The following is a 19,427-nucleotide window of genomic DNA, read 5'->3' as shown; positions in this document are numbered from 1 at the left end:
GTCTGTCTGCCTGTCTTTCTGTCTGCCTGTCTGTCTGGCACACCACCCTGGGGTAGAGGAGGAGAGTTAGACCCTCTGTCTGTCTGTCTGTCTGTCTGCCTGTCTGCCTGTCTGTCTGGCACACCGCCCTGGGGTAGAGGAGGAGAGTTAGACCCTCTGTCTGTCTGTCTGTCTGTCTGTCTGTCTGCCTGTCTTTCTGTCTGCCTGTCTGTCTGGCACACCGCCCTGGGGTAGAGGAGGAGAGTTAGACCCTCTGTCTGTCTGTCTGTCTGTCTGTCTGCCTGTCTTTCTGTCTGCCTGTCTGTCTGGCACACCGCCCTGGGGTAGAGGAGGAGAGTTAGACCCTCTGTCTGTCTGTCTGTCTGTCTGGCTACAGGAGGAAAAGGAGAGTTAGACCCTCTGTCCACAGGTCTGCCTGTCTGTCTGTCTGCCTGTCTGTCTGCCTGTCTGTCTGTCTGTCTGTATGGCTACAGGAGGAAAAGGAGAGTTAGACCATCTGTCCACAGGTCTGCCTGTCTGTCTGTCTGTATGGCTGTCTGGCTACAGGAGGAAAAGGAGAGTTAGACCCTCTGTCCACAGGTCTGCCTGTCTGCCGGTCTGCCGGTCTGCCTGTCTGTCTGTCTGTCTGTCTGTCTGTCTGTATGGCTACAGGAGGAAAAGGAGAGTTAGACTCCCTGTCCACAGGTTTGTCTGTCTGTCTGACTGGCTACGTTAACATGGCAACATGCTCTCTGAACATGCTACCATGACAACATGCTCTCAGCTAATGTATGCTAGAAGTATGCTACCATGACAACATGTTCTCTGAACACACGTTACACCATGACAACACGCTCTCTGAACACACATTACCATGACAACATGCTCTCTGAAGATGTTAACATGACAACATGCTCTCTGAACACGTTACCATGACAGCACACTCTATGTACACACGTTACCATGACAACATGCTCTCTGAACACACGTTACCATGACAACACATGCTATGTACACATGTTACCATGACAACACACACTCTGACCACACGTTAACCTTGACAACACACTCTCTGAACACACGTTAACATGCTCTCTGTACACATGTTACCATGACAACACACTCTCTGAACACACTTTAACATGACAACACGCTCTCTGCACACATGTTACCATGACAACACTCTCTCTGAACACAAGTTAACATGACAACACGATCTCTGAACACGTTACCATGACAACACTCTCTGAACACGTTAACATGACAACACGTTCCCTGCACACATGTTACCATGACAACACGCTCTCTGAACACATTACCAGGACAACACGCTCTCTGAACACGTTACCATGACAACACACTCTCTGAACACGTTAACACACGCTCTCTGTAACAACTTGAGAGGCAATCGTACTGTATATAATGGCATTTTCCTAAGAACCAGCTTCCTAAGCCTGGAGACAATTGAGACATGGATTGCATATTATTTTATTTTACCTTTATTTAACTAGGCAAGTCAGTTAAGAACAAATTCTTATTTTCAATGACGGCCTAGGAACAGTGGGTTAACTGCCTGTTCAGGGGCAGAACGACAGATTTGTACCTTGTCAGCTCGGGGATTTGATCTTACAACCTTCCAGGTTACTAGTCCAACGCTCTAACCACTAGACTACCTGCCTCTAACCACTAGACTACCTGCTCTAACTACTAGACTACCTGCCTCTAACCACTAGGCTACCTGCTCTAACCACTAGGCTACCTGCTCTAACCACTAGGCTACCTGTCTCTAACCACTAGGCTACCTGCTCTAACCACTATGCTACCTGCTCTACCCACTAGGCTACCTGCCTCTAACCACTAGGCTACCTGCCTCTAACCACTAGGCTACCTGCCTCTAACCACTAGGCTACCTGTCTCTAACCACTAGACTACCTGCTCTAACCACTAGGCTACCTGCTCTAACCACTAGACTACCTGCCTCTAACCACTAGGCTACCTGCTCTAACCACTAGGCTACCTGTCTCTAACCACTAGACTACCTGCTCTAACCAATAGGCTACCTGCTCTAACCACTAGACTACCTGCTCTAACCACTAGACTACCTGCTCTAACCAATAGACTACCTGCTCTAACCACTAGACTACCTGCTCTAACCACTAGACTACCTGCTCTAACCACTAGACTACCTGCTCTAACCACTAGGCTACCTGCTCTAACCACTAGTCTACCTGCTCTAACCACTAGGCTACCTGCTCTAACCACTAGGCTACCTGCTCTAACCACTAGGCTACCTGTCTCTAACCACTAGGCTACCTGCTCTATTCACTATGCTACCTGCTCTACCCACTAGGCTACCTGCTCTATTCACTATGCTACCTGCTCTACCCACTAGGCTACCTGCCTCTAACCACTAGGCTACCTGCCTCTAACCACTAGGCTACCTGTCTCTAACCACTAGACTACCTGCTCTAACCACTAGACTACCTGCCTCTAACCACTAGGCTACCTGCCTCTACCCACTAGACTACCTGCTCTAACCACTAGACTACCTGCTCTAACCACTAGGCTACCTGTCTCTAACCACTAGACTACCTGCTCTAACCACTAGACTACCTGCTCTAACCACTAGACTACCTGCTCTAACTACTAGACTACCTGCCTCTAACCACTAGGCTACCTGCTTTAACCACTAGGCTACCTGCCTCTAACCACTAGACTACTGGCCTCTAACCACTAGACTACCTGCTCTAACCACTAGACTACCTGCTCTAGCCACTAGGCTACCTGCTCTAACCACTAGACTACCTGCTCTAACCACTAGGCTACCTGCTCTAACCACTAGGCTACCTGCTCTAACCACTAGGCTACCTGCTCTAACCACTAGGCTACCTGCCTCTAACCACTAGACTACCTGCCTCTAACCACTAGACTACTGGCCTCTAACCACTAGACTACCTGCTCTAACCACTAGACTACCTGCCTCTAACCACTAGACTACCTGCTCTAACCACTAGGCTACCTGCTCTAACCACTAGACTACCTGCTCTAACCACTAGACTACCTGCTCTAACCACTAGACTACCTGCCTCTAACCACTAGACTACCTGCTCTAACCACTAGACTACCTGCTCTAACCACTAGGCTACCTGTCTCTAACCACTAGGCTACCTGCCTCTAACCACTAGACTACCTGCCTCTAACCACTAGACTACCTGCTCTAACCACTAGGCTACCTGCTCTAACCACTAGACTACCTGCTCTAACCACTAGACTACCTGCTCTAACCACTAGACTACTTGCTCTAACCACTAGACTACCTGCTCTAACCACTAGGCTACCTGCCTCTAACCACTAGGCTACCTGCTCTAACCACTAGGCTACCTGTCTCTAACCACTAGGCTACCTGCTCTAACCACTAGGCTACCTGCTCTAACCACTAGACTACCTGCCTCTAACCACTAGACTACCTGCCTCTAACCACTAGACTACCTGCCTCTAACCACTAGACCACCTGCTCTAACCACTAGACTACCTGCTCTAACCACTAGACTACCTGCCTCTAACCACTAGACTACCTGCCTCTAACCACTAGACTACCTGCTCTAACCACTAGGCTACGCTGCCGCCCCAATATGTGTGCCGTCCTTTTTCTAGATTTAGTTATCCTCTATTTTTCAGAAACAAAGTCCATAACCTGGAAGTCAGAGCAAAGGTGTAAATAGCTTTATATTTGTGTTAGTCCCGCCCAGTCGTAAAGTGGATTACATCCAGGGATAACAATGCAAAGCTCCACCGCTTGTGACCATCAACAAAACATGACTAACTTTTACATTGTTGAAACACAAACCAACTAAAACTACTAGTTTAACCCTAACCAACTGATACTACTAGTTTAACCCTAACCAACTGATACTACTAGTTTAACCCTAACCAACTGAAACTACTAGTCCTAACCCTAACCAACTGATACTACTAGTCCTAACCCTAACCAACTGATACTACTAGTTTAACCCTAACCAACTGATACTACTAGTTTAACCCTAACAAACGGATACTACTAGTTTAACCCTAACCAACTGATACTACTAGTTTAACCCTAACCAACTGATACAGCTAGTTTAAACCTAAAAAACTGATACTACTAGTTTAACCCTAACCAACTGATACAACTAGTTTAACCCTAACCAACTGATACAACTAGTTTAAACCTAACCAACTGATACTACGAGTTTAACCCTAACCAAGTGATACTACTAGTTTAACCCTAACCAACTGATACTACTAGTTTAACCCTAACCAACTGATACTACTAGTCCTAACCCTAACCAACTGATACTACTAGTCCTAACCCTAACCAACTGATACTACTAGTTTAACCCTAACCAACTGATACTACTAGTTTAACCCTAACCAACTGATACTACTAGTCCTAACCCTAACCAACTGATACTACTAGTTTAACCAACTGATACTACTAGTTTAACCCTAACCAACTGATACTCCTAGTTTAACCCTAACCAACTGATACTACTAGTTTAACCCTAACCAACTGATACTACTAGTCCTAACCCTAACCAACTGATACTACTAGTCCTAACCCTAACCAACTGATACTACTAGTTTAACCCTAACCAACTGATACTACTAGTTTAACCCTAACCAACTGATACTACTACTCCTAACCCTAACCAACTGATACTACTAGTTTAACCAACTGATACTACTAGTTTAACCCTAACCAACTGATACTCCTAGTTTAACCCTAACCAACTGATACTACTAGTTTAACCCTAACCAACTGATACTACTAGTTTAACCCTAACCAACTGATACTACTAGTTTAACCCTAACCAACTGATACTGCTAGTTTAACCCTAACCAACTGATACTACTAGTTTAACCCTAACCAACTGATACTACTAGTCCTAACCCTAACCAACTGATACTACTAGTCCTAACCCTAACCAACTGATACTACTAGTTTAACCCTAACCAACTGATACTACTAGTTTAATCCTAACCAACTGATAATACTAGTCCTAACCCTAACCAACTGATACAACTAGTTTAAACCTAACCAACTGATACTACTAGTTTAACCCTAACCAACTGATACAACTAGTTTAACCCTAACCAACTGATACTACTAGTTTAACCCTAACCAACTGATACTACTAGTTTAACCCTAACCAACTGATACAACTAGTTTAACCCTAACCAACTGATACTACGCGTTTAACCCTAACCAACTGATACTACTAGTTTAACCCTAACCAAATGATACTACTAGTTTAACCCTAACCAACTGATACTACTAGTTTAACCCTAACCAACTGATACTCCTAGTTTAACCCTAACCAACTGATACTACGCGTTTAACCCTAACCAACTGATACTACTAGTTTAACCCTAACCAACTGATACTCCTAGTTTAACCCTAACCAACTGATACTACGCGTTTAACCCTAACCAACTGATACTCCTAGTTTAACCCTAACCAACTGATACAACTAGTTTAACTCTAACCAACTGATACTACTAGTCCTAGTTTAACCAACTGATACTACTAGTTTAAACCTAACTAACTGATACTCCTAGTGTAACCCTAACCAACTGATACTACTAGTCCTAGTTTAACCAACTTATACTACTAGTTTAACCCTAACCAACTGATACTCCTAGTTTAACCCTAACCAACTGATACTACTAGTTTAACCCTAACCAACTGATACTACTAGTTTAACCCTAACCAACTGATACTACTAGTTTAACCCTAACCAACTGATACTACTAGTTTAATAGTTTAACCCTAACCAACTGATACTACTAGTTTAACCCTAACCAACTGATACTACTAGTTTAACCCTAACCAACTGATACTACTAGTTTAATAGTTTAACCCTAACCAACTGATACTACTAGTTTAACCCTAACAAACTGATACTACTAGTTTAACCCTAACCAACTGATACTACTAGTTTAACCCTAACCAACTGATACTACTAGTCCTAACCCTAACCAACTGATACTACTAGTTTAACCCTAACCAACTGATACTACTAGTTTAACCCTAACCAACTGTAGTGCCCACGACTCTTAAAGGCAGGTATGGAAAGTGACGAGAGGCTTTATCAAACATAAGCTACTAACCTTATCAGAGAGGATGCAGAATGTATTCAATGCCACTGTTTCCTTGAACTGGCCGTGATCAGATCTCCCCAGATGTAGATCTTACAGATCAACCAGGACTATTGATCTGTAATCAAGTGTCTGGTGAAGTAAAGATTTCTACCAAAGTCAAAAGGAATTGGACACTATAAGAATACTTCATATTCAAGGCCCGATAGCATCTCAAGGGAATGTCTGAGATGATTCTTTATATCGGAAAGGACCAAGAACTGAACACATCTGAGACTGTTGATGCTGGGGGGGGGGGGGGGGGCAACACATCTGAGGCCGTTGATGCTGGGGGGGGGGGGGGGCAACACATCTGAGGCCGTTGATGCTGGGGGGGGGGGGGCAACACATCTGAGGCCGTTGATGCTGGGGGGGTATCATTTTCTGGCTAATTAAGATGGTATCGTTAGGTACCGCTATCACTACTTTTATACTGCTATAGCTTCAATGGACATACTGTAGATATGTATTTATATCTACATTTTTAAATAGATTTTAATATAAATAAATGATTTCCAAACTATAATTGAGTCAAATAAAATGAAGTCCCGTTATATCTTAGCTGTTCCTAGGCCAGTTAACCCACTGTTCCTAGGCCAGTTAACCCACTGTTCCTAGACCAGTTAACCCAACCCTCCGTCATTGAAAATAAGGATTTGTTCTTAACTGACTTGTTAAATAAAGGTAAAATAAAAAAATTACAAAATTCCATCCTCGTCCGTATCCATGAACATTAGGATTTATCCTAATGTTCATGGATACGGACGAGGATGGAATTTTGTAATTTTTTTATTTTTACTGGTCTAGGAACTGCCTTGTTCAGGGGCAGAACGACAGATTTGTACCTTGTCAGCTCGGGGATTTGAACTTGCAACCTTTCGTTTACTAGTCCAACTCTCTAACCACTAGGCTACCCTGCCGTTCCCTGGGGACACTTTATTTAAAACAAAGTCTCTGCATCACATTGCGTGTGACAGAGTGACACAGCCAACATTGATTAGAAAAAGTCAATCAGTTTTCATGATAAAGATACTAAAACGTTGTGGTCTCGGTCTCTGTCTTGTCTTTGATATTGAGCTGGTATTATTGCGCCAGAAAAGAGACAGATTACACAGTGTGGAAAACGGCATTTTGATATCTTTAATTGACTTGAAGATATCTTTCATTGAGTTTAAGATGTCCCCAACTCAATGAGAAGTTTATCTTTTGACCCAATTAATGACACAAGCAAGATAAATTAGCGATAAAAAAAATATATATATTTTACAATAATGCCGGTTTTAGAAAATATATCTTACCATGTTTTTTCACTAAAGACAGACAGAATCTCTGAAGAAATGAGAGAAGAAAAGTAAAGTATTTTTTAATTTCAGTTTTTATCCTCTTGATCTGGCGATGACAGTTTGTTGTGAACGGTGGATCGGGACTCGTGTTACAGACACACTGTGTTACAGACACACTGTGTGTTACAGACACACTGTGTTACAGACACACTGAGTGTTACAGACACACTGAGTGTTACAGACACACTGTGTGTTACAGACACACTGTGTTACAGACACACTGTGTGTTACAGACACACTGTGTGTTACAGACACACTGAGTGTTACAGACACACTGTGTTACAGACACACTGAGTGTTACAGACACACTGTGTGTTACAGACACACTGTGTGTTACAGACACACTGTGTTACAGACACACTGTGTGTTACAGACACACTGTGTGTTACAGACACACTGTGTTACAGACACACTGTGTTACAGACACACTGTGTGTTACAGACACACTGTGTTACAGACACACTGTGTTACAGACACACTGTGTGTTACAGACACACTGTGTTACAGACACACTGTGTGTTACAGACACACTGTGTTACAGACACACTGTGTGTTACAGACACACTGTGTTACAGACACACTGTGTTACAGACACACTGAGTGTTACAGACACACTGAGTGTTACAGACACACTGTGTTACAGACACACTGTGTTACAGACACACTGTGTGTTACAGACACACTGTGTGTTACAGACACACTGTGTGTTACAGACACACTGAGTGTTACAGACACACTGTGTTACAGACACACTGTGTGTTACAGACACACTGTGTGTTACAGACACACTGTGTTACAGACACACTGTGTTACAGACACACTGTGTGTTACAGACACACTGTGTTACAGACACACTGTGTGTTACAGACACACTGTGTTACAGACACACTGTGTGTTACAGACACACTGTGTTACAGACACACTGTGTTACAGACACACTGTGTTACAGACACACTGTGTGTTACAGACACACTGTGTTACAGACACACTGTGTGTTACAGACACACTGTGTTACAGACACACTGTGTGTTACAGACACACTGTGTGTTACAGACACAACAGACACACTGTGTGTTACAGACACACTGTGTTACAGGAGATGGGAAACAGGGGATATCAGACGCTGTGTTAGAGTGTGTCTGTGCGCATGTGTGAGTGTGTCCATTTGTGTGTGTGTGTGTCTGTGTGTGTGTGCCTTTGTGTGTATGTGTGTGTGTCTGTATGTGTATGTGTGTGTGTGTGTGTGTGTGTGTGTGTGTGTGTGTGTGTGTGTGTGTGTGTGTGTCTGTGTGTGTGTGTGTGTGTGTATGTGTGTGTGTGTGTGTGTGTGTGTCTGTGTGTGTGTGTCTGTGTCTCTGTGTGTCTCTGTGTGTGTGTGTCTGTGTGTGTGTGTGTGTGTCTGTGTGTGTGTGTCTGTGTGTGTGTGTGTGTGTGTGTCTGTGTGTGTGTGTCTGTGTCTGTGTCTCTGTGTGTCTGTGTGTCTGTGTGTGTGTGTGTGTGTGTGTGTGTGTGTGTGTGTGTATATATATATATATACAGCGAAGGGGGATATATTAGAATCAGACACCACTACAGCTTTTCATTTCCACAGTTCCATTTCCTGTGTTTCCATCATAAGAATCAAACAGAAATGGGGGACAAGCTGCATCTGTTCCAGGTATCACAACTAGAGAAACCTTAGGAGGTGATTAAATAGCTCTGATTCATAGCTTGACCGATCAATAATTATCTCCTGACCCCACCCCACTCTAGCCACTCCCTAAACTTTCTAAAAATGTCTATTGTTTTAAAATCCATTTGGCAAACGTCCTTATTCAGGGTGACTTCCAGGGTGACTTTCCACAAACAGGCCCAGCTATCAGGTTTCATCTGGTTTCACCAGCTCAAACCTCCATTACAGAGGCTGTGTTACCTACTGTACGCTATGAGAACGCTACGGGGAGAGAGATTAAACAAACTAGAGATGGCGCGTCTCGAGGGGATGTGTGGGTGTCAATGGAATCACAGGTTGGTAATCACTTCAGAGAGCCAGAGGGGAGGAGGAGGAGGAGGAGGAGGGGGGGGGGGGGGCAGAGAAGGAGACAAAAATAGAGAAAGAGAGTTACAGAGGGAAGGAGGGGGGGAGGGAGAATGAGAGAATGAGAGAAAGAGAGTTACAGAGGGAAGGAGGGGGGAGGGAGAATGAGAGGAAGAGAGAAAGAGAGTTACAGAGGGAAGGAGGGGGGGGGAGGGAGAATGAGAGAAAGAGAGTTACAGAGGTAGGGGGGGGGAGAATGAGAGAAAGAGAGTTACAGAGGTGGGGGGGGATGAGAGAAAGAGAGTTATAGAGGTAGGGGGGGGGGGAATGAGAGAAAGAGAGTTACAGAGGTGGGGGGGGGGATGAGAGAAAGAGAGTTATAGAGGTAGGGGGGGGGGAATGAGAGAAAGGGAGTTACAGAGGTGGGGGGGGGGATGAGAGAAAGAGAGTTACAGAGGTGGGGGGGGATGAGAGAAAGAGAGTTATAGAGGTAGGGGGGGGGGGGGAATGAGAGAAAGAGAGTTACAGAGGTGGGGGGGGGGATGAGAGAAAGAGAGTTATAGAGGTAGGGGGGGGGGAATGAGAGAAAGGGAGTTACAGAGGTGTGGGAGGGGAGAATGAGAGAAAGAGAGTTACAGAGGTAGGGGGGGAGAGAGAGAGAAAGAGAGAGAAAGGTAGCGAGAGAGAAAGAGAGAGGGAGGGTGGGTGGGAGAGACAGAAAGAGAGAGAAAGGGAGCGAGAAAGAGAGAGAGAGAGAGGGTGGGTGGGTGGGAGAGAGAGAGAGAGGGTGGGTGGGTGGGAGAGAGAGAGAGGCAGAGACACTGTTATAGTCTTCAGATCACAGGGCATATTCAGTGAGTGGATAAGAGAGCCCAACGTGTCCCACAGGGCTCCCACTTTAAACAGCCAGAAGGAAACCTCTCGGAAATCATTTCCCTTTTGGTGGCTCGTGATCGCTAGGGCCCTCAGGAGCGATTTGTGTGTGTGTGTGTGCTATTTGTGTTTGTTTGGGTGTGTGTGTGTGTGAGCTATTTGTGTGTGAGTGCATGCTGTGCATAGTCATACACACACACACACACACAGTGCCAAAGACGAGCACACACCCCACACGTCGCCAGACGTGCACATACACAGACATAATTACCTTAATATACACATGAATCCATCACAGGCAGTACAAACACATTCCAAATGCATATTGAACAACTTCTTCAACGTTGTATTATAGTCCATGACAATCGTGTAATTATATTTAAAGGGACATTTCCCCACGCTGATCTTTTTATATTTAAAGGGACATTTCCCCACGCTGCTCTTTTTATATTTAAAGGGACATTTCCCCACGCTGCTCTTATTATATTTAAAGGGACATTTCCCCACGCTGCTCTTTTTATATTTAAAGGGACATTTCCCCACGCTGCTCTTATTATATTTAAAGGGACATTTCCCCACGCTGCTCTTTTTATATTTAAAGGGACATTTCCCCACGCTGCTCTTTTTATATTTAAAGGGACATTTCCCCACGCTGCTCTTTTTATATTTAAAGGGACATTTCACCCCTGCTCTTTTTATATTTAAAGGGACATTTCCCCGCTGCTCTTTTTATATGTAAAGGGACATTTCCCCACGCTGCTCTTTTTATATTTAAAGGGACATTTCCCAACGCTGCTCTTTTTATATTTAAAGGGACATTTCCCCCCGCTGCTCTTTTTATATTTAAAGGGACATTTCCCCACGCTGCTCTTTTTATATTTAAAGGGACATTTCCCAACGCTGCTCTTTTTATATTTAAAGGGACATTTCCCAACGCTGCTCTTTTTATATTTAAAGGGACATTTCCCCCCGCTGCTCTTTTTATATTTAAAGGGACATTTCACCGCTGCTCTTTTTATATTTAAAGGACATTTCACCGCTGCTCTTTTTATATTTAAAGGGACATTCCCCGCTGCTCTTTTTATATTTAAAGGGACATTTCCCCACGCTGCTCTTTTTATATTTAAAGGGACATTTCCCAACGCTGCTCTTTTTATATTTAAAGGGACATTTCCCCCGGCTGCTCTTTTTATATTTAAAGGGACATTTCCCCACTGCTCTTTTTATATTTAAAGGGACATTTCCCAACGCTGCTCTTTTTATATTTAAAGGGACATTTCCCCACGCTGCTCTTTTTATATTTAAAGGGACATTTCCCAACGCTGCTCTTTTTATATTTAAAGGGACATTTCCCCACGCTGCTCTTTTTATATTTAAAGGGACATTTCCCAACGCTGCTCTTTTTATATTTAAAGGGACATTTCACCGCTGCTCTTTTTATATTTAAAGGGACATTTCACCCCTGCTCTTTTTATATTTAAAGGGACATTTCCCCGCTGCTCTTTTTATATTTAAAGGGACATTTCCCCACGCTGCTCTTTTTATATTTAAAGGGACATTTCCCAACGCTGCTCTTTTTATATTTAAAGGGACATTTCCCCCCGCTGCTCTTTTTATATTTAAAGGGACATTTACCCACGCTGCTCTTTTTATATTTAAAGGGACATTTCCCAACGCTGCTCTTTTTATATTTAAAGGGACATTTCCCCCCGCTGCTCTTTTTATATTTAAAGGGACATTTCCCCCGCTGCTCTTTTTATATTTAAAGGGACATTTCCCCACGCTGCTCTTATTATATTTAAAGGGACATTTCCCCACGCTGCTCTTATTATATTTAAAGGGACATTTCCCCATGCTGCTTTTCTTCTTTATTTTTCTCTTTTTTTGTATAAGTCCATTAGTATGTCTTTAACATAAAATATGTCTCGTAAAAAATGTCCTCACTTTCATGCAAATACGTGTGTTTCTAATTCATCAAACGGTAGAAACAGGCCTTCCACATTTGCTGGTTGTAAGCACTACAATATCCAGAAATCGTAGCGGATTCAGGACGTCGAGGAGGATTTGTTTGAGAACGGGTGTCAACAGGTAGCTAATGTTACTCACGGGACCAGCCACTCGTTCACCAGCCACTCGTTCACCAGCTTGCGAATACCTATTTGTTTTTACTTCTACAACAACTGTAAAGTTTAGGACACGGTGTTCATGTACCAGGATGTGCAAAACTACGAGCAAGCACAGGCTGCTGGGTAACATTCCATCAAGATGTCGAGCAGAACTAGTTAGTTAAAACTCCCGTTGTTTATCTTAACTAACATCTAGTCTAGCTAGCTTTCATAATATACTGGCTAGACATTACAAAAGCAAATCAATGTAATTAGCCAGAGGCTAGTGATGTGATTTGCAACTTTGCAAGTTAACTTAACCTAATGTAGCTAAAGTTATCTATAGCCTACCAAACCGTATCTAACCGTGAGCAAGCTAACTACCACTGAGGCTAACGTGACAGGCATATATGTTCTACATGTCCAATCCCATTAACATCAGCACCGGCATCATCATCAAATTGACACTGAGGGGCTGTTACATCCAATGCCTGTTTGCCTGAGGCTGATGCCGTGCAGGTGCTTATATGCACATACACATGCATACACACACACACACACACTCGCATTCAAATGCACACACATGTAAATAGTGCCACACATGAACTCCAACATATTCAGTTGGACTTCCTGTTTAGATTTGTGTTGTCCTTGATGTCTGTTGTTTTCCTTTGCTTATTTTTTCATTTTGTTAGTTGTTGTTTTGGTTGGGTTGGAGGGGGACAGTGGCTTGGGGGAATTTTCGGATGGTTGAGGGGCAGCTCTCGAGAAACTGTGGGGGGATTTTGGATACTTGGTGGGCCTGGCGGTCGGGAACTTGTCTGTCACCGTGCCCTTGGGCAGGGCGCTTAACCCCTTGTGGAAATCACCTTTCCATGACACCATGATGAGCAGTGGAGGCTCCTTGCAGGAGGAAGAGGAAGACCATCCTCCTCAGTGAATTTTCATAAAAATAAAAATAGTGAAACATTATTTTTTTAAAATCTTTTTAGATAAAATTATACTAAATATTTTCACGTCACCAAATAATTGATTAAAACATAGAATTGTTCAATGAAAGTCTACAGTAGCCTCAACAGCACTCTGTAAGATAGCACAATGGTGTAGCCGGAGGACAGCTAGCATCCATCCTCCTTTGGTTACATTGACTTCAATACAAAACATAGGAGGCGTGTGTTTCTCACCCCCTTCCATAGACTGACACAGTAATTATGACAACATCCGGAGGACATCCTCCAACCTATCAGAGCCCTTGCAGCATGAACTGACATGTTGTCCACCCAATCAAAGGATCAGAGAATTAATCTAGAATTAATATAGTACTGAAACCAAGCTACAGCGAATGTGGTGAGTAGTTGAATGAAAGAGAGAGAAAGACAATAGTTGAACAGTTTTGAACAAATTAATATCATCAAAAATGAGGAAGAAGCAAGAGAGAGAGAGCAAAAGAATGCAGCTAGCTAATGAAGTCTACCCGGCTCAAACAGAGAGGGAAGCTATGTTGGCTAGCTGGCTATGACTATCCAACAGAGAGGGATGCTATGTTAGCTAGCTGGCTATGGCTATCCAACAGAGAGGGATGCTATGTTAGCTAGCTGGCTATGGCTATCCAACAGAGAGGGATGCTATGTTCACTAGCTGGCTATGACTATCCAACAGAGAGGGATGCCATGTTAGCTAGCTGGCTATGACTATCCAACAGAGAGGGATGCTATGTTAGCTAGCTGGCTATGGCTATCCAACAGAGAGGGATGCTATGTTCACTAGCTGGCTATGACTATCCAACAGAGAGGGATGCCATGTTAGCTAGCTGGCTATGGCTATCCAACAGAGAGGGGTGCCATGTTAGCTAGCTGGCTATGGCTATCCAACACTGGAACTCTTCCAAGTCAAGCTAAGGTTTTGGTTTGATTAATTTATTGCCACGTGGCCTACTGGTGTAACTGTTAAAATTCCTTGCTGACTGTAACTAACATGTTAGTTCTAGATGCTATGTTGACAACGATGTAGGCTGTGTGTAGCAGTTAGCGGTGATGATATGAAGGTTTGGATTGGAAAGGTTTTTGGTCACAGACAGCTGATGTGTTGTGCACTGAAATCCACAAGCGAAGGGAAAGATGGGACAAGATGCTAGAAGGAATACAAAATCAAAGGGATCATGCTGTTTGTACGTGGCTGCTATGAAAGTGAACTGTGTTTGCGTGTGATCAGGGGTGTATTCATTCTGACAATTCTGTTGAAAAACAATTCTTAAACAGAAGCAAAACGGAGCAAAACGGGCATAAACAAATCTGGATTTGTCCAATAGAAACTCTTGTTTGCAACTTTTGGACTAAGAGTGTGCAACGTGTCCATGTCTGTCACCTCGATTACTCAAATGTCTCTCAACCTGTGCGCACCTACGTTGTAAACTTTAATTCATAGCCAAGGTTGTAGCAACCTCATGATGGGTGTAGGGAAAAATTTAAGTATGATGCAGTATCCTAAACCTATGTATGTTAAATTTAACTGGAATATGTGACACGTTTCAGGAACCTTCCCGCTAGCCATGATTGGCTTAGATAATGGATGGGCTGGATATTCCGAGAGATGAGTTTGGATTGGTTCTGCCATGTAGCACGTTTCTGTCCATAACATGTGCTGCTCAGTATGTGTTGATAATCCTTTCTAACGTGTTAGTATTATTTACGAAGAACTGCTCTCCACTTTCTGGAGGACCGAGTTTTGAAATCAGTGGAATCCCCGGTGCTATTAGAGTATTATAGCTAAAGAGATGGAGAAAATGCTGGTGTTCGATTGGAAATATGCAGAGTGAGTCGAAAGGAGAACACAAACAGAAGGCTGTTGTATAAAAAATAAAACATATCTCTGGATTACATCTTCAAACTAAGGGCAACCATGGCATCTGTGATAGAGAGGGAGAAGCGCCCATCCATGTATACAGATAAGAGAGTGTAGCTAGCTACATTTTCAGATATTACATATTTCTAATTTTGTCAAAAAGTATTTTTAAATTTCAAGTTAAAGTGTACTGTTAGCTAGCTAGCTAACATTGAACCTGGTTGGTTAGTTACCTGCAGGGTAGTAACGTTTTGAGTTGGGGTTATGGTTAATTTTTTTAAGCTAGCTAGCAACATGTCTAAACAAAATAAGTTCATAAACTTTCAAAGGAGAATAACTTTCCCATTGTTCCTCAAATGCAGAGAAAAGCAGAGTAAGGGTGGGGGGGAGGGGTATTGTGTGTGAAGGTTAGCATGTATGATGTATTGACAAAAGGGGGATTTAGTAAGTTGTCTGAGTGTGTATTGATGGGGACAAAGTGGCCAAATGTTTTCTAATCACTGAATGCTGTGTCCCACAGACTAGTCCTGCTACTGATGACCTTGACGCCAGCTTTAGTGGTACAGAGCCTGTAGACCCATTGGATGAAAGCTTTCAGGAACAAGCTCAACATCATCTGACTCGGAAGAGGAAAATACTTTTTGTTGAATTCAAAAAATAGATGAAATAGATGTTTTTTCCTCTCACCCATCTACACAACATACTCTTTGACAATGACCCCAAGCATACAGCCAAAGCAACGCTGGAATGGCTTCAGAGCAACAATGTGGAAGTCCTTGAGAGCCCAGCCAAAGCCCAGACTTAAATCCCATTGAAAATCTGTGGAAAGACTTGAAGATTGTTCTTCACCGCCTCCCCCCATCTAACTTAACAGAGCATGAGCAATTCTGTAAGGAAGATTGGGAGAAAATCCCCAAATACAGATGTGCAAAGCTGATCCACCCAAGACGACTCAAAACTGATCCAGACATACCCAAGACGACTAAAAGCTGATCCAGACATACCCAAGACGACTCAAAGCTGATCCAGACATACCCAAGACGACTAAAAGCTGATCCAGACATACCCAAGACGACTAAAAGCTGATCCAGACATACCCAAGACGACTAAAAGCTGATCCAGACATACCCAAGACGACTAAAAGCTGATCCAGACATACCCAAGACGACTCAAAGCTGATCCAGACATACCCAAGACGACTCAAAGCTGTTACAGCCATACCCAAGACGACTCAAAGCTGATCCAGACATACCCACGACGACTCAAAGCTGATCCAGACATACTCAAGACGACTCAAAGCTGTTACAGCCATACCCAAGACGACTCAAAGCTGATCCAGACATACTCAAGACGACTCAAAGCTGTTACAGCCATACCCAAGACGACTCAAAGCTGTAATCGCCACCAAAGGTGCTTCTACAAAGTATTGACTCGGTGGTGTGAATACTTATGTAAATAAAATATTTATTCTAAAGTGTAACTAACTTGTGTCTCTGTACTTGAAAAGTATAATGTATGATAAGAGGAAGAAGACAGACAGAAAGACAGTGAAGAATATTTGACAACGACATCACATCAATAATTTGATATAAACTGCTAACCGAGGAAATAGACGCTGCTTCAAACACCTCCCTCAATAATAAGGGACAGCAATCAAACAGACATCATCTTCTATCCCTGCTGGAAATGATACCGAATACTTTCCAACTATTTTAGCCCGGGATGGATGGCTGCATAAAGGAAGCATGAAAGAGAAAAAAAAAACAACATTCCCTTGTGTCCTTCTGAGCAGGGAATGGAAGGAACCACCATTTTTAATATCACTACTTCAAATAGTTATTCTATTCTATTCCAATGCAATATGAAGGGACGGGGAGGGAGGGAGGACGGGAGGGAGGACGGGGGGGGGGGGACAGGAGGGAGGGAGGACGGGGAGGGAGGGAGGACGGGAGGGAGGACGGGGAGGGAGGGAGGACGGGAGGGAGGACGGGAGGGAGGGAGGACGGGAGGGAGGACGGGGGGGGGGGGGGACAGGAGGGAGGGATGACGGGGAGGGAGGGAGGACGGGAGGGAGGACGGGAGGGAGGGAGGACGGGAGGGAGGACGGGAGGGAGGACGGGAGGGAGGGAGGACGGGAGGGAGGACGGGAGGGAGGGAGGACGGGAGGGAGGACGGGAGGGAGGGAGGACGGGAGGGAGGACGGGAGGGAGGACGGGAGGGAGGACGGGAGGGAGGGAGGACGGGAAAATGGGAGGGAGGGAGGGAGGACAGGAGAATGGGAGGGAGGGAGGGAGGGAGGGAGGACGGGAGGAAGGGAGGACGGGAAGATGGGAGGGAGGACGGGAGGAAGGGAGGACGGGAAGATGGGAGGGAGGGAGGACGGGAGGAAGGGAGGACGGGAAGATGGGAGGGAGGGAGGACGGGAGGGAGGGAGGATGGGAGGGAGGACGGGAGGAAGGGAGGGAGGGAGGGAGGATGGGAGGGACAGGTTCATTATACTTGACACACAAAGACACACTCTCTCTTTTTCTCCTTTTATTCTAACCCTCAGAAGCAGCCTCGTTTTTTATTTTTTTTACATGGAAAGTCAAAAAGGAGACTTGAAGAAGGTTTAAAAGAAGAGGAGCCTGTTCCCAGCGAGTAGGGGGAAGCTTACAATGGTTAGACTCTTTAATTGGTTAAAAGGAAAAGATTAAAGAGTCCCTGACTCTATTCCATAAATAATAGATTTCTAATGTATTTGTAGTGACAGGGAGAGAGAGGCTGTTGTTTGGGGATGGGGTTGTTGAGTGGCAGAATGCTTCACATCCCTCTCTCTCTCTCTTCTTCTTTGTTTTCACACTGCGTGATATTCAAGCAACATGAAAGACATCGAGGGAGCACACTTGCGGCTCAATTTGATCTTGCATCGCCGGAAATCAAACATTGCACATATGAAGAAGCATTGCAACGCAAGGAGGAACTTTTTTTGTTGGAAACCAAACTTTGTAACACTATGTTGTGTTACAAAGAGAGAGAGAGAGAGAGAATCTAGAGAGAGAGAGAATCTAGTGTAATTCACACACACACACACACACACACACACACACACACACACACACACACACACACACACACACACACACACACACACACACACACACACACACACACACACACACACACACAACCCCTCGCAGTATTGAAATACAAAGTCAGACAACTGCAGACAAAACAAATAATCAAGACCACAATACATATTTTGGGATTTCAAGAAGATTGTTTAGATTACAGTGGGCTATGAAATAACTAGATGCCCCGGTAGAAAGCTGAAACGCCTACCAGGAGTGTAGATGTTGTTGTTTTTCAGGAACAACCAAACTGCAGCAGCAACAAAACTATCAAAACAAATTATACTGCTCTGCTACACAACTTTTTATGGCATCTCACCCCTCAACTAAATGATGACATCTCACCCCTCAACTAAATGATGACATCTCACCCCTCAACTAAATGGCGACATCTCACCCCTCAACTAAATGATGACATCTCACCCCTCGACTAAATGAAGACATCTCACCCCTCGACTAAATGATGACATCTCACCCCTCAACTAAATGATGACATCTCACCCCTCAACTAAATGATGACATCTCACCCCTCAACTAAATGATGACATCTCACCCCTCAACTAAATGATGACATCTCACCCCTCAACTAAATGATGACATCTCACCCCTCAACTAAATGATGACATCTCACCCCTCAACTAAATGATGACATCTCACCCCTCAACTACATGATGACATGTCCCCCCTCAACTAAATGATGAGATCTCAACAACTACTAAATTATGACATCTCACCCCTCAACTAAATTATGACAAGGAATCTCACTCCACAACTAAAGCCCTGAGGACACAATTAATTTGTTGTGGTTTTGAGAAGGGGATAAGAAAAAGTACAAAGTCATGATACTGATGATCATTAAATTATATTGATTATGGATTTAAACAAACATCATAGATCAGTGTTGAACAGCAGAGGATCAGTCTGTCACATTATCAGAGTAATGAACGGTCCCAAATTTGTGCATTTGTTTATTTTATTTATT

General features: G+C 43.8%; 1 protein-coding gene across 3 annotated transcripts in view; it reads right to left on the bottom strand.

Moving 5' to 3' along the window:
• The window catches only part of LOC110510444 (lipoma-preferred partner homolog), a 436,781-nt gene that overhangs the window by 73,982 nt on the left and 343,372 nt on the right, over positions 1 to 19,427 (bottom strand). The window lies entirely within an intron of this gene.

The sequence above is a fragment of the Oncorhynchus mykiss genome, chromosome 5 (genome assembly GCF_057628025.1).
Source record: "Oncorhynchus mykiss isolate SJ-2025 chromosome 5, ASM5762802v1, whole genome shotgun sequence".
Lineage (NCBI taxonomy): Eukaryota > Metazoa > Chordata > Actinopteri > Salmoniformes > Salmonidae > Oncorhynchus > Oncorhynchus mykiss.
Note: the sequence above shows the minus strand (reverse complement) of the source record. Positions and strands in the feature narration are given on the sequence as shown.